At 41.3% G+C, this 16,561-nt stretch overlaps 1 protein-coding gene across 3 annotated transcripts in view; it reads left to right on the top strand.

The window, feature by feature from the left end:
* Positions 1–16,561, top strand: part of Arl15 (ADP ribosylation factor like GTPase 15) — a 389,534-nt gene that overhangs the window by 167,067 nt on the left and 205,906 nt on the right. The window lies entirely within an intron of this gene.

Here is a 16,561-nt window from a genome sequence, read left to right as displayed (position 1 = left end):
GTTTAACTTTTAATTCCCGTGCACTTCAAAACCCGGGTTCCTGTCTGCCCAAGTGCTTAAGCTCACTCACATGTTTTTATTGTGTAATGCTTTCTCCAGACTCTTCTTTTCATGTATGGTCCCCCCCCACACACACACACACCACACACACAATCTGTTAAAAGACCAGTCTGTGTGAATCTTGACACTGCCATTCTGTTTCATAGTTTTAATTTAATGTGGGTTGTCGCAGCCGGGAGCACGTGATTAATAAGAGCACTGGATTGTTTATCACAAAAACAGATAATGTTTTGTATCTAGGCAAGATGCATCAAAAACTAGACTTGCTTATTTATATCTTACTGAACCTAAGTCACATTGTAGTTCACTTTGGAATTCCGCACATCATTTGAATTCACCCTAAACTTGGAGATATGTCTCTCTTGTGGCACAGGTGGTTACATGACATGAAATATGGGTTATCGTGTCTTTAATTTCTGATTGTGTGCATGAGCACATGTGCACACATACATCCATACATTTGTGTGTGAGCATGCTGGAAAGAATACTATTAGCCCAGGAGTCAGTGTGCTGAAGAGTGGGAGTATTTCTGTAGAGTTTAAAAGTCCATGCTCACTAAACTGCTTAGGTATTTTTATATACTTGTTTTTATCTATCTAATCTATCTATCTATCTATCTATCTATCTATCTATCTATCTATCTATCTATCTACTTGTACTGGGTATTTTTATGTCTGTGATACAAGTTAGAATCCTTTTGGAAAAGGGAATCTCAGTTGAGAAAATTACCCCACCGGACTGACCTATAACCAAGCCTGTGGCACATCGTTTTGATTGATGATTGACGTGGGAGGGGCCAGCTTGCTGTGGGTCTTGGTACTCCTGGGTTGTAGTCCTGTAGGCTGAGAAAGCCATGAAGAACAAGCTAGTAAGCCAACACTCATCCATAGTCTGTGCATCAGTTTCTGCCTCTGGGTTCCTGCCTTGAGTTCCTGCCCTGACTTCCATGGATGATAGATGATAAACTGTAAGCTGAATGAAATACACTCTTATTCCTCAAGTTGTTTTTTGTCATGGGATTTCTTTTTTTTATCACAGCATTAGAAGCCTCAACTAAGACAATACTTGTACAATTTAATCCAATAATAAGCGATGGTCCTGGTCTGCCTTACAGGTTGCTGTCTGGCTGCTGTGTGTCATGTCTGATCCCTCTAGAGTCTGAGTCGGTGATAGGTGTGCTTGCCACAGTGGTCTCTCCAAGCCATCCTCAAAATCTGTGTCAGACAAGTGGCTTATAGACAGGCCTCTTCAGAGATGAGCCTTGGTGGTTATTTGAGTTATCTTGTAGCAGTCTACCTCCCAGTGATTTAATCTCATAAAATAATCTGAAAATATATGATAAATTAGCTGTCACTCAAACCTGTTAAATTGAAAAAATACTGTTTTAAATTCCCTGGCATGGTGCTTTGTTATCTCAAATTGAAGACTGGCATGATAGGGAAGTCACTGTCCTGGAAACTCGTGTGTGTGTGTGTGTGTGTGTGTGTGTGTGTGTGTGTGTGTGTGTGTGCACGTGCGGCACATGCACAAAATGGACACAGTTGTGCCTGTGGAACCATGCTGACAAAGACATTGTCCCTAGACACTCATTTAGACATATCCATCTTGCTGTTATCCATTCTGAAAGACTTTTTTTTCAGATCCAAACACCTCGCATTTCTTTAACTATTTTTCCCATGGCATGGTCTTCTGGTCTCTTTCTGTTGTGGTTGCCCTCTGGACCAGTTTTAACGTGGGTCTGTTTGAAGTGCTCAGAATGAGATGTCATGTGTAGTCTGGTAGAAGTCTTCAGCTTCCAGTGCTGTTTCTCTTAGGGCCAACAGGCCATGACCTGGTACCCCATGGGCTCACATTGGGCATGCCTCAAAACAACCAGCTGCTATTAGTCAGGTCCTTCCTGTTTCTGTTCTTCAGTTGATTTCAAATACTAGACACTACTTATATTTCTATTCACTTTCATTGTGTAAGCACTGGCTTATTGTTCCAGCATGTCATTTTTTTTTTGACAAGCTTTCAATTTTATTACCTGTAGTATTAGTAGTTTTTTTTTTCAGCTTTGGACCATCTCTAAATATTAATGTGATGCTTTTGAAGTTTTTGTTCAATTAAAACATATAAATGTATGAAAGTGTTGCTGTATGCTGCTATTCTTGAGCTCCCTGCTAGAGATAACGAGATGACTGTAATGGAATCATTCCTTTAGGGAGCTCACAGGCCATGGGGAATAATAGACATGCAATTACCTAACTATTATGTGGTGTGATAATTGCTATAATAGAGTTGTGTGTAAAGTGCCCTGAGACCTAAGGTTGGTTGAAAATCATAGAAAAGGTAGCTCATTCTGTGTTGGCATAGATCCATGCATTTCCAGTCACGGCAGATGTTAGGGACCCAACTGCTGCCTTTCAGTTTACCTTTTCTCTCCCTCCTGTTTCATTCTTAGCCAAAGACACAACAGAAGGCTTGTCAAATGTTCTCCTGAAATGATCTTATACCATTGTACTTTCCAAATGGATCCAGAAACCCGCAGGTCACTCCAGAAGGAATTGAGGATTATTGAGACTGATTTTTGGAGAACCTGTGGTTGTTCATCATAATCTGAATTTTTAAGGCCAGGGTAGTTTTGCCTACCATCAATCTTCTGGTAACAGTCCCATTCTCAATGGTTTTACAATATTGCTCAGAGAGGTTTTGTGGTGACACCAAGTTTTGCTATCTCAGTATGTAATCTGTCTAGATCTGAAGACTTGAGTTACACTCTATCTTCAAACTCCAGATTCCTCTTAACTTCTTCCAAATTGAAAATTATTCTTTTTTTAATGTCCTTTCTGCTTTCCCCCCTTCATCTAATCTTAATTTTTTTTGCAAGTGTAAATCCATGTGAGGCTTTCACTCTTCCCTTTCATCCTGCATTAATTATCTTTCTCATTTGGATGACTAGTAATGCGTTGTTCTCTCTCTCTCTCTCTCTCTCTCTCTCTCTCTCTCTCTCTCTCTCTCTCTCTCTCTCTCTCTCTCTCTCTCTCAGCCATGGTATTGAAAACCTTCATGAAAGTTAGGGTAGGTGACCATTTTGGGTGCTTGGTCTCTAGGACAACACATGAACCTCTTGTTCTTGATGAGTCCCAATCAAATTCGACAGACTCATCATGGTCTTCAATCCTTCCTTGCTATGAAAACATCAAATGAGTAAGAAATGCACTTACCAGCCCTGAGGGTTTCACAATATCATGTCTAATAGCACCTGGCTCTGATCGTGTGACTGTCACTATCATTGTGTTTGCCACCAAGGCTGGACAAGTCACACTTCGACCATCACCCACACTTGTATAGGTAGAAGCTTCCAGCTGCAACTCTCTCCTTTGGGGGGGCTGTACTGATGACCTGCCTGCCTCTTTATTGATTATTGTCGTAGATTGTCCTAACTGCTATATTGAAATATCATGACCAAAGCAACTTGGAGAGGAAGGGTTTTTGTTTTGTTTTGTTTTGTTTTGTTTTGTTTTCTCCCAGCTTACACTTCCAGGCAACAGCCCATCACCAAGAGAAGTCAGGACAGAACCCTGGAGGCAGGAGCTGATGCAAAAGCTGTGGAAAAGTACTGCTTATTAGCTTATGTCTCATGGCTTGCTCAGCCTGCTTTCTAATAGAATCTGGGACCACCAGCTCAGGGATGGCTGTTTGACCCACCATGGGCTGGGCCCTCCCCCATCAATCACAAATTCGGAATGTATCTTTTAGCTGGATATTACAGAGGTATTTTCTAAATTGAGATGCCCTCCTCTCAAATAACTCTAGCTGTGTCAAGTTGACATAAATCTAGCCAGCACGATTGATCCTTTGTCATTTTGACACACAAAGACATCATTGTTAAGCCATAACCTTTTTCTTTTTTGTTCTTCCTAAGATTACACATTAATATCAATGATATAAATATTCCAAATTTTGAAAGTCCCCCAGTCTTCAAAACCTTAAACACCTGTGAACTCAGTATCATTAAAATCCAAATTCTTTTAAAATTCAAAGTCTCCCGACTGTAGGCTCCTGTAAAATCAAAAATGAATTAAATACTTTTCTTACTTCAAGAAGGAAGAGCCAGGACACAGTCACAATCTGAATAAAGCAAAAACCAAACTCTAAAAATGTAAATAACTCAATGTCCAGTTGTCTGGGCTTCACTCACAGTCTTCCGGGCTCTCCCAAAGGGCTTGAGACACTTCTCCAGCTCTGCCCTCTGCAGCACACACAGTTTATCTTCTAAGCTCAAGTTGGCTCCTCGCTACCAGGGGCTGCTCTTGGTGGTCATCCCGTGGCATTGGCATCTCCCAAACTGCTGGTGCCCCGTCTTGGAACGAGGCTCCCCTTCTACTAGTAGCTAGCTGCTATAAAAGGACTGTAGTCCACCACACAGTGCCAAGCCTCAGCTGCTATGCACGACCCCACATGCCAGCAAAACCAGTACCACCTGGGTGACTCTTTCACTACCAAGTTGGGCTGCTAGCCCAAGGTACAGCCTTGGCCACTTCTGGAACACAGTGCTGACACGAGGAAACACTTTCCAGAAGACTTCCCCTCAGTGATGCTGGCCTCTTCTCAATCACAGCTTATTCTTTACCTCCTGCTGACAGCATCCATTGTCCCAGCAAAGAAAAGGTTTCATTTTAGTAATTCCGGCCTCTTGTTAATCACAGCCGTTTCTACCACTCCAGCTGACCAGACACCACAGATTCTTCACACAAACGACCCAGCAGAGTCTTTGCTTCCCTCTGAAACTTCACAAGCCAGCCTCCTGCCCTTACCATTCTTATCTTCCAGGCTCCTGCAGAATAACTCCAGGAGCCCTCAACATTCAATGGGTTTTTTAGCCCCAAGTTCCAAAGTCCTTTCACATTCCTCCAAAAAACAACATGGTCACGTCTGTCACAGGAAACCCCACTCTCCTGGTACCAACTTTTGTCCCAGTTAGGGTGACTCGTGCTGGGATGAGACACCATGACTAAAGCAACTTGGGGACGAAGGTGGTTTTTTTTCAGCTTATATTTCCAGGTTAGTAATTGTTCTCATTTCTGCACCAAAATGCTTGACAAGTGTAACTTAAGGAAGGAAGATCTTATTTTTGGCTCAGGGTTCAAGGGTACAGTCCATCATGGCATTGAAGTCCTAGTGGGAAGAGCTAGAGGCAGCTGATCATAGGATCCCCAGTCAGAAAGCCAGGCGTGGGTGGGGAGGGCAGGACACTGCAGTTGTCATAATCTGTCCGCTGTTTAGTTCTGTGCATTTCCAGGATCCCGGCCCATAGAACGGTACAGCCCACAGTTAACTCTATCCAGAAATTTCTTCACAGACATGCTCAGAGATTTGTCTTCTAGGTGATGGGAGACCCTGCCAATTGACAGTCAGTATTAACCATCACATCAACTTCTTAGTATATGCATCCTTACTCTTAATTCATTTAAGCTGTAGGGAATTTTTTAGAATATTTCTTATTCATTGACACTTTCATACATGTATATATGATGTTTCTTCATTGTCCACGTTCAATCCACCTCTCCAACTCTGTCCCCAACACTTCTCCTCCCTCTTTCATGTCCTCTTAGTTTTATTTTGTTTTAAAATAGCCCACCAAATCGAAGTGCTGTCTTCATAAGTATGGGGCCATCACTTGGGGAGAATGTTGACTCTTTAGTTGGCTCGATAATTTCTAATGAGTAATGTGAGAATAACTTAACTCTGGATTTCAGGTCAGGGATGTCTCAGATCTCCAGTATAGATGTATATGTTGCCCTTTATACTTGGGTATATGGTATAATGCTGTCTATGTATCAATCAGACTTTCCTCACAAAGCATAAATATTTAGTGAATTTTAAAATAGTGCTTTAGAGCAGTGGTTCTCAACCTGTGGGTCATGACCCTTTGGGGGAATCTAATGGCCCTTTTACAAGGGTCGCATATCAGACATTTATATTATGATTCATAACAGCAAAATTACATTTATGAAGTAGCAGTGGAAATAATTTTATGTTTGAAGGTCACCACAACATGAGGAGCTGTATTAAAGAGTCATAGCATTAGGAAGGTTGAGAACCACTACCTTAGATAATATTAAAAACAAAACTTTAGGATCAAAATATTTATTTAAAGGTGTATTTTTATTTTACGTGTTTAAGTATTTGCCCGCATGTATATATGTGCAGCACATGAATGCCTTTTGCCTGTGAATACCAGAGGAAGAGGTCAGATCTGTTCAAATTGGAATATAGGCTGGTATGAGCCACCATGTGGGTGCTGGTAACTGACCTGGGTCCTCTAAGAACAGCAGGTACACTACTGAGTCATCTCTCCAGCTCCTGTAGATCAGAATATTTTAAGGCTCTGTTACATAATACAAAACTACTTTAAAGATTAGTTTACATTCATATTGGAAGTATAGTTTGTTTCTGCTGTTATATAGATTAATATTTCTATTAAGAATATACTCTATTATCTTTGTTATTACATGTTTCCTATTGTTTTAAATCATTTACATTTTTAGACAACTGGATAAGTAAAATGGTACCAAATAATTTAATTTTTTTATTTTTTAAAATTTAAATTTTTAATGTTTGCAGTCCATTGGTAATTGTTCTTATCTCATCATTTTGCTCTTCAATATATGGCTACTTTACCAGTTATTTTAGGTGAAATTTCACTTCAAAATTTTTCTTGAAATTTTCATTGATAATATGTCAAGGTTTTTGGTAAGTTTGCAGGAAGAACTGAGATTTTTTTTATACCTCATGTGATAGTTTATACTGGCAGTGGTTTTTTTAAAAAAAAAAAAGATTTATTTTATTATGTTTTAATTTTGTGTTTATGTGTCTGTGTCTTTGTATGGGTGTGTGCACATGTATGCAAGTGTCCCCAGAAGTAGAAGCCAGAGGCATTGAGTCGCTCTGGAGCTGCAGTTGTGGGTGTTTGCAACCAATTCTGACTTGGGTGCTGGGTACCAAGCAACCTCCAGTCTTCTGGTCCTCCAGAAGAGCAGTACACACCACAGAACCGTCTCTGGTCATGATAAACAGTGTTTTATGTTGTGTACACGTGTGTATGTTCCACTTACATAAACTTCAGAATGCATCTCCAGATGAGCATGATTTTCATTTTCACTTTTATTATATAGAAATTTGAAAGCATTTAAATTTATTTCTAATTATCAGTAGAACCATATTAGTTCTGAATCTTCCAGCTAATTATCTGGGGTTTCTAAGTGTTTGGTCATCACTTGCAGTATTTCTTAACATTAATTACCTGTCCCATTATATTGTGAGAATCTAAAAAGCAATGCTGTTTCTGGTGGCAGTGTAGCTAAGGATACTTTAGAAATTGTTGATTGGGTAAACTCACTTGAACCTCATCATCCAAGATTTTGACTAGAATTGATGAAGCTAAAGATACTGTGTATAAATAACAGGAGTACAAAATAGGAAGTCACAAATGACAATGAAAACCATCGATAGGAGACCACTCGGGCTGCGTAGTAGGGGAAAAGATTGTGCAAAAAAAAAAAAAATTATTGCATGGTTCTAGTGGTATTTCATGCTGGCCTTGTGAATAGATCATTCTTGAAAATGTCGGAAAAGGAGATCTTAGCAAAAAGGAAACTCATAGACAATAGCAGTGAGGAAGAATTTATTCAGGTTGGGCAAAAGTGTAAAGGTTGGCAAATGCTGTGTATGGATTCAGGTCATTGAGAGCTTTGGGTGGCAGGCCTCATTCTTTGACTGATGCTTCCCAAGGGTTCCCACAGTATCAGATACAGTGAAGGGACCATATTTTCATGATAGACAGAATGAACAAAAACTGCCAAGTGCTGGAGGTAATGGGTAGACACAGGGACACATGACTAAGGTCACACTAGTCACCCAAGAGTTACAAGCTCTTGGCACAGCTTCCATTATCCCAGGGCACATTTGAGTTAGGAAGGACATGCAATTTCTATTTTATCATTGTTTCTCGATACAACGATATTTCATTGGAAAGCTGTTTTGAGGTATTTTGCCCAGAAAACCACGTTTGTCCCCTTCCCATGCACATATAGGCTCTCCTTTTAAGGTACCATAGATGTTTGATTTTCTCAGTTGGAATCCCGAGAGTCCCATTCATTAACCTTGCCTTCAAAACCATTGGTTTGAATTCAAAGCAGAGATGACAGTCTATTTGTATCTCAAGTTCTTACTTCCTTGCCTTGTCACCAGAGACAGATTTGTAGATTTCTCAAGTCTAAGCCATTATACTTGCAGTTCAGTGTTAGAACCCTGGGTTTTGACATGGGATCTCTCTCTCTCTCTCTCTCTCTCTCTCTCTCTCTCTCTCTCTCTCTCTCTCTCTCTCTCGTGTGTGTGTGTGTGTGTGTGTGTGTGTGTGTGTGTGTGTGTGTGTGTGTGTAATTTCAAATTCTTCTTTCAGGTATTGAATACTGCTCTCAAATAGTAATCAAGTTGTTACACTTCATATCTGAAGGAGTTGTTGTAGACTAAACAAAATTATCTTAATGAGCGATTCTCTAAAACAGCATTTCCCTTGATTAAAGAACCTAGTTGAAGTACCGAAACACCATAATTTAGTGGTGTTCTGTCTGCACCAGTTGTTAGGTTAGCGAGGCAGGTGCCTCTCAGGGCTCTCTAGTCTCCTGCCATTTAACCATTTAAATTAACCAGAAGCAGAAAAATAGTTCCCGATTTAATATCTTAAAGGATTTTGATGCTAGGAATGGGTTTAAAGGTTTACAATCTCATCTTAGTTTCCTTTAAATGTAAAGATAATACTTTTGGTTATGTTTTTTAAAGGATCTTATCTCTAGAGCTATATGCAAAAATGAAATCAATATCTGTAGAGAGCTTCAGAATAATTCAGCGAAGGAAGCTGGAGAGGTTCAGTTGGGCAGGGTTGAGGGTTGTCAAGCCTGGCTGACACTGCTCACCATGCTTTTGGGATTGCGTGTGTTTATTCCCTTTCCCCCACAACAGTGAGTGAAGGTATCAGCGGTACAATCCATCACGTTGTTTGAGCAACATCAGGAAGACGGTTTTGTCCAGAGGGAGGGTGGTTGGTTATTCAGTGCCGTGTTGAGTCTAAACTGCTCTGCTCTGGTCTCTGCTCTTCACTGTATTTTCCTGATCCTTTTAGTTCCTTCCTTTCTTGATGTTGTCACAGTTACAACTCTCTATTTTGCTACTGTCCATGTCCCTCTCTCTAGTGGATTCATCCTTCCCTTCGTCTCCCACCAATGATTTACTACTTCTAATATGCTCTGAGTAGAGAGCCAAGAAATTAAGTGTGATCACAATTTTTTTTCCTCTAGGCAAAATTTTTACGTGGGCCCTGGGGACCTTTCAGCATATTAGGCAAGTGAGCTTTTGGATATTAATTTGAGGACATTGCTGTTTGTTGCCCTACAGCTTCTAGTTTTTAGTTGTATTCCAGATAGTCACTCCCCACCCCACCCCACCCCCCGTGACTGTTTATATTTAAAATGTCACTTCTTCTCCATGTTAGTAATAGTGCAAGAGTCAGAAAAGTAAACGGGTTTTTAGGGGACATTCTGATGTGTTGGCGCCCACTAGGTTTCCTAGTGGCTGTACCCAGCAGGACTGCATAAGAGGTTGATTGGAACCCGGGCCTGGGTACCAGGTATTTGTAAGGGTCTGCATTTGACTATAACTAGCAAGGGGGAGGGCTTTTGTTCCACCCCTTGGCATTGTTATAAATAGACCTTTGGAAGAAAGTTCAGTGCTGGTGGATAAGGATCCAGGCTCTCCCAAGTCTGTTTTTCATTTCTCTTTCTCTCCCCTCTTTATTTCTAACTAAGTGTCTTATTCCTCATTCCTCAAGAGACCCTGGTGTAAATAAATGTAGGGGCTGGTCCGCCACTCTAGTGTTACTCCGAAGTACCGCAATGTCAAAATGAGATAGATAGAGGCATAAAGAGATTATAAACTTGGTAACTTGCTAACCTGTGAGCTAACGGATCAGGTAGGGGCCATGACTAATTGGTTTGCCACTGGGCTCCTCACTCCCAGTGTTTTATGTGATAAACATCTGTTAGTTGGTATAGTAGAAAATGGCATAAGTCATATCATTTTATTTCAGCACACATGAATGTAGTGAAGATGATGTGCTGGTCACCAAAGGTGCCCAACATATCCAGAACTAATCCTAAAGCAAATGTGCAGAAAATTGTCAGTATCAGGCAGTTACCATAAAGAGCTGGCTCTGTAAAACTATATGCACCCTGATATGTCTAGTTCTGTCAGTTGAAGGGATATACACTTTCCTCTCGGATAACAATACACAGATGAAGCAGGTTTATTGAAAGAGAAAGAAGTCCCTGGAGGAAAATAATATTCGGGTTCAGATTTGAAGTGTTCCCTGGGGATTTCTAGGTAAGTCATAAGTGAAGCAGGGGGCAGTCAGAGGAGTTTTGGAGTGTCCAGAGTGAAGAAAGGAAGGGCAGGTTGAGTCAACAGTGACTGACAGGCCTTTGGAAGCAGGGTTAGGAGATTATGAATGACTTTGAAGATTCACACTTGAATTTCTGCCGTTGGTCCCCAGCCTGGGAATTTAGGAGCCTCTGGCGGGGGAAGGGAAATAAATGTATGACAAGAATGAGTTCATTGGGGACGAGTTGAATTTAGAATACCTGGAGCGCATCTAGAAGGGGACATAGTATAGACAATAGAACATTATTTATTTATTTACCTACTTAATTTACTTTTTTATTTATTGGTTTCTTGACACAAGGTCTCATTATGTGCTCTGGCTGTCCTAGAACTCACTGTGTAGACCAGGCTGGCTTCCATCCTTCAGTCTACCTGCCTCTGGCTCCCAGAGGCAGAGGGTTTAACTGGGGTTAAAGGTGTACACCACCATCATGCCCTGATGTGACAGTAGAACTTTTACACAGGTTGTAACGATAGTAGATGTAGCTGAAACAGAGTGAATAAAGCCACTGACAAGGTGGAGGTGGACAGAGAGCAGAGAGCTGATGAACAGCGGTGGAGCATGTCAGCACAGGTCATTCTCATGGGAGAGCTGCGTGTACCGAGGACAGAGACCACCCCTTTCATTTTCTCACCTCTGGAGGAGAGCGCAGCACAGGTGGCCCCTGGAAGGTCCTCATAGCATTTCATTTTCAGGTGTCACTTTTGAGCGAAGCATCAGTGACTAAAGATAGCTGGGAAAGAATGGGCTGCCGAGAAGACTGCTGCTGTTACCAAGACTGGCTCCTGGGGTTCATCAGTCCCCTGGGGAAGCAGCTCCCTAGCTGAAAGTGCATTTGCATTCACTATCTATTGTTGTATAAAGGTTTACCCTGAAGTTAGAGACTTTCCTCAATAAGTTAAACCTAGAGGGACTGTGATTACTACCGGTAATTTCACTCTTAGGCAGCAATTTAAAAACCTGAAAATGGGACTTCAAACAGGCATGGTGGCTCACACCAAGTCCCAGCACTTGGAAGACGGAGACAGCAGATCACTGTGAGTTCGAGGTTAGCCTTGGGCTCTAGTGTGAGACCCTGTCTCCCGAGAAATAAGCAATACATGAATGAATGAATGAATGAATGAATGAATAAAATGTTCTAACAGAAGCTTTCATGATGGCGTTTGTATCGTTTTTTGCATAGCAGCTTTATTTAAAGAGCTTCCATGTCAGTCAGCAAGTGAATGCATAAGTGGAATGTGGTGTTCAAACAGGGGGATGCCAGTCATCCACGAAGGGATCACTTCCCGAGTTCTCCCACTGTTGGGAAATCTCAGTCCTCGGGAGGTTTTTAGATGGAAGCTTTCAAAGCAGTGTGCTTCATGGGAGCTTCTACAGCAAGAAGGCAGGGAATGAATAGCAAGATGGAAGTGGACGTTATGGGCTTTCGTAACCCAAGATGGAGATGACATCCCATCTCTCTCTCTCTGTCATGTTTTCTTTGTTAGAAGAAATGCCTTAGGTCTGCCTGTGCTCAGTGGGAGGAGATGACAGAAAGTTGTCAATCACTTCCAGGAGCCCAGCCTCCAGACACTGTCTTAAGGACATTAAGCCTTGTCCCTCACCCTGCCAAGTTTCTGTACCTCACGGGTCATTAGTGTTGGGATGGTTGGGCGTCCTTCCTGATAGACTTTGGCTATAAAAAATCACCTTTGTGTGCCTGTGGCACCATTATGGCAGGTATAAAAGTAGTCCTTGAGTTTATGAAAATTTTAAGAATATGAGTTATTGTCTTAATGCTGTCTAATTTTGTTTAAAATGTTTTCTTAAACATTGATTATTAGCAAGGACACCATCCTTAGAGTTGGGTCTTGAAATCTGTACTGAAATCTGGCTCTTGACCCTAATTTTCCTAAGTAAGGAAGAGATGAAATCTTAGCACCACCCACAACCAAAGAATAGGAGTAGGGTGAATTATATGTGTGTGTTTTCCCCCTATTACTTCATTTTATGGTCAGCCATTGGTGTAAAGAAGAAGTATTGAAACCAATAGTAAGGCCATGATTTGTATTGTTTAAAGCAAACTATTTTTTAAATGGACATGTCCTATGTCAGGCAGATTAACAGATATTTTCATCCCTCCCTTACCACTGTTTTCACTCATCTAGAAGAAGAAGGAAGGGCCTGAAAACAGGCCCCTGCCTAATATTGCAGCTTTAAGAAAATTCAGCATTGCAGGACTGTACTGGATCCCTAATAAATATTTCTTCTCCTACAGTTGTTGTTTTTTGTTTGTTTGTTTGTTTGTTTGCATCATAGGCAAACATATTCTTTAGCTGATTCAGTCTAAATAAAGCTTAGGTGGTGGTTTAGCACCGTTTGAATCCCACTGCCTCTCTCTTTTCTTTCGAGAGTGTTCTTCATGGGAAACTGTATTTGGAAGTGAAGGTCTGGACCTCAAGCAGTTTCATACTCATTTATCTTCTGTTTGCTAGTGCTCTCTGATTCCTGTTTGTTTTACACTGTGACACTCTGTTCGCATTATCCTCTGTCCCCAAGTGCTCTATAACACAGACACACTTACATTTAAGCTAATTAAAATTAATTTCATTTTGAGGGTCCTACTTGCCTCTTGAGATGAATATTCCGCAGCATCAAAGACGAAAGTTGGCAATTACTACTTAATGGTAGGATCCAGTGTGATGAAATCTCTTTAGTGGTACATGTGCTTTAGTGACTAATCTTATTTTAATGTATAGTAATTGTGTAAAAGAGGAAGTGTGATCCCCTTTGATATGATTTGGTGATTCATTCATCCAGCTTCAGCTCTAGGGAATGCTTGTCTGGAGCTGTCTGGAGTGGAGAGAGCTTGTCAGTAGTTCCCCTTCATCGTGACAGTTTCCAAGGACAAAGGGACAGCTTACTTTGAGAAGGAATGAGGTGAACTGCTCTGCTTTGGAAAGAAGCAGAATTCAAATAAATGTAGAAGGGATAGAGGGAACTGACAAGAGTTATTTTTAGAATATACAAAAGCCAGAGACTGTTTATACTCAATCCTATGAGGAACAAATCAACATAATATTCATTTATTAATTATGGTTAATAAATATTGACTGTCTGCTCTGTGCCAGCCCCTGGTGGGGCACCTAGAGATGCAGATTTGAACTTGACAAACAAGGATTTTTTTTAGGTGTCTTCCAAAGTCGATGAGAGACAGGTACCTGGTGAAGGCAGTTATGCTTGAAAGCTGTGAGGAAGTGCGTTATAAACCGCTGCAAGAATGCCTGAGACAGTGAGACCACTGTGTACCTAGGCTTGTGTTTGCTTTTCTGCTCTTGAGAATCCAATTATATTTATTTGAAAGCGATCTATGACAAGAAAAAAGGAAATACGAAGCAGGTGCCCATAAGTAGCACTGCTTAATCTACACGACCTGTGCTCTTACGGAGGCAGCCATGTGAGCTGTTGAAATGGTGCAGAATTTTGGCTATCTGGGCACTTCCAGCAAAAGAGAAAGAAGCATGGTATAATATACATAGTTTACCATGTGTCAGCCTGGGAGATAACAGTGTCACATGAACGGTACTTTGATTAATTATACTTTTTTCTGTTTTGGTTTGGTTTGGTTTAAAATCTAGCTCAAGCTAGTTTTTTTTTACAATACTGAGCCTTTTCATCTGAAGAATGACTTTTTTTTTTAAATGGTGAAAAGAAATCTGGACAACAAAGATGGAGGGGGAAACACTGTAGAATAAAAATGACTTGAGGCTAAGGGAGATACAGGCTGTAGGAGGAAGTTACCAGGAGATGAGAAAAGCTTCCTCCCAAATCCAAACTTGGTTTCTCTTCCTAGCATTGGCTCCCTCAGGAACTGGAAGGACCTGACCTCCATTGCCTACAGCCCTCAGCACTTTTAAACTTTTACTTCTAGGTCTTAGAACTCAAGTTAGCTCAGTAGTTTGGGAAGTTACAGGCTTAAATAGTCACAGTATAATATACCTTTAAAATAACAAAACGACAGTTAATGTTTATGAACACAGCGTTTTATATATATATATATATAGTGAAATTTTTCATTTTCACTTTTTGGAGGGAAACTGAGCCTTGGAATACTAGTTAAGACCCCTTGTGATGCTGTGTGACAGAGCTTGGCTTTGAACCCAGGTAGTGAGACTTGAGAAGCTATGGCACTGTTTGCCTTTCTGCCATTTTCTACGCATGAGTACTAGCCTGCTGGCTAGGATTGGGTTCAGGTCCCATACGTGCATTTCATTGCTTATTTTATAGAAAATTTGTGTTGAATTCAGGGGAAAAATAGAGCCTTTGGAAAATTTTAAAACAAAATTGATCCCTAATCTGAGCGATGTCTATATTTACCCTTAATTTGTAGTGCACATTCACTTATTTAATTAGACAGTTCAGATAATGACATAGATTAGTGTAGGTACACCATTAAATTAAACGTTAATGTCACCTCCCTGAAGACTGTCTAGTCTTGTTCCTTTGACATTCACTCTTTTGTATTTATGACTAAACACGATCCTGGCTACACTTCTGTATTCAGTCTGGGTAGGGCCACAGAAAGAATGACCTGGCAAGAAAGCGGAACTTTTCCTTTAAGAGTTGGAGTAATATCCACTTATGAGTGAGTACATACCATGTTTGTCTTTCTGAGTCTGGGTTACCTCACCCAGGATGATTTTTTTCTAGATCCGTCCATTTGCCTGAAAACCTCATGATGTTATTGTTTTTCTCCACTGAGTAGTACTCCATTGTGTATATGTACCACATTTTATTTACCTGTTCTTCAGTTGAAGGGCATCTAGGTTGTTTCCAGGTTCTGGCTATTACAAACAATGCTGCTATGAACACAGCTGAGCATGTGTCTTTATGGTATGATTGAGCATTCCTTGGGTATATGCCCAAGAGTGGTATAGCTGGGTCTTGAGGGAGGTTGATTCCCAATTTTTTAAGAAAGCGCCATATTGATTTCCAAAGTGGCTGTACAAATTTGCATTCCCACCAACAGTGGAGGAGTGTACCCCTTGCTCCACATCATCTCCAACATATGCTGTCTTCAGTGTTTTTGATCTTAGCCATTCTGAGGGGTGTAGGATGGTATCTCAGAGTCGTTTTGATTTGCATTTCCTTGATGACTAAGGATGTTGAGCAATTCCTTAAATGTCTTTCAGCCATTTGAGCTTTTCCTCTTGAGAATTCTCTGTTTAGCTCTATAGCCCATTTTTTAACTCACTCAAAAGTGGATACTAGATGTAAAGTAAAGGATAACCAGACTGCAACTCACAATTCCAGGGAGGCTACCTAGTAAAGAGGACCCTAAGAAAGACACCGGGATCTCCCAGCAACAGAGAAATGGATGAGATCTACATGAGCAAACTGGGGGCTTGAGGGCGGGTAATGGAGGGCAAGGGTCAGGGGAAAGAGAGCTTAGAGGAGCAGGAGGTCTCAGCTGGATCAGGAGCAGAGTGGGAGAACAGGGAGCAAGATACCATGATGAATATCGACCCCAGGGAACTAGGAAGAAGCAGAGTGCTAGAGAGGTCCCCAGAAATCCACAGAGATACCTCCATTATAGACTACTGGCAATGGTCGAGAGAGTGCCTGAGCTGACCTGCTCTGGTGATCGGATGGCCTAAAACCCTGGCTGTGGTGATAGAACTCTCATCTAGTGTCTGATGGAAGCAGATGCAGAGATCCACGACCGAGCCCCAGGTGGAGCTCCGGGAGTCCAGTTGGTGAGAGGAGGGATTGTATGAGTGAGAGATATTGAGACCCTGATTGGAAAAATCACAGGGACAGATAGCCAAACTAGTGGAAATGCAGGAACTGTGAACCAATACCTGAGGAGCCCCCATGGAACTGGACCAGGCCCTCTGGATAAGTGAGACAGTTGATGAGCTTGAACTGTTTGGGAGGCCCCAGGCGTGGAGCTGGGACCCGTCCTTGGTGCAAGGGCTGGCTTTTTGGAGCCTGGGACCTATGCTGGGACACTTTGCTCAGCCTTGGTATAGGGAGGAGGGG

This window comes from Peromyscus leucopus, chromosome 11 (genome assembly GCF_004664715.2).
Source record: "Peromyscus leucopus breed LL Stock chromosome 11, UCI_PerLeu_2.1, whole genome shotgun sequence".
NCBI classification, from domain to species: Eukaryota; Metazoa; Chordata; class Mammalia; order Rodentia; family Cricetidae; genus Peromyscus; species Peromyscus leucopus.
Note: the sequence above shows the minus strand (reverse complement) of the source record. Positions and strands in the feature narration are given on the sequence as shown.